The following is a 641-nucleotide window of genomic DNA, read 5'->3' on the forward strand; positions in this document are numbered from 1 at the left end:
AATATCTGACACTGTATCAACACTTAATTCTATTTCGTCATATTGATATATTTCCTGTTTAATAGTGCAGTTTTACTACATGTATTTCATAATTAGTTTCTTTTTTCATTTGTTAATTTCAAGAGCGTCTTGCAATACAAATTTATATCAGAATATAAGAGTTACTATGATATGAATACGTCATCAGGAAAACAATGTAATACTTACGAAAGTAAAAAGTTTATCATGACCATGTGATGGTAACAACACAACGGTTTTGGGGGTTTTTGTTTTGTTTTTTGGGTTTTGGGGGGTTTTCTTTTTTGGTTTTGATTGTTTGGTTGGTTGGTTTTTTTGTAATGTAGGGGCAAAGTAAGAAAAAACAGTGCTCACCGGTTTGCTAAGGTGCTACGCAGTTTTGTCTTACCTTGTTCATTACAGGGTTTTTTTGTTTTTTATTTTTTGTGTTTTACATTGCACAATTCAAGAAACCTTGCTGGGTGGTTAAAATTCTTACTTTGTTCTGTTCTGAATGATTTCATTTACCGTGATATTAACATAAACGTTCGTTGCCAGTCGAGCAAACCAATCAGAATATTAGTAAGTGCGTTGTTCATCGATGACGTCATTGACAACCAATCACCTAATTGCAAGGCTTAGCC

The sequence above is a fragment of the Acanthaster planci genome, linkage group LG04, assembly GCF_054643075.1.
Source record: "Acanthaster planci isolate LZ-2023a linkage group LG04, COTS_SCS, whole genome shotgun sequence".
Classification (NCBI taxonomy): Eukaryota; Metazoa; Echinodermata; class Asteroidea; order Valvatida; family Acanthasteridae; genus Acanthaster; species Acanthaster planci.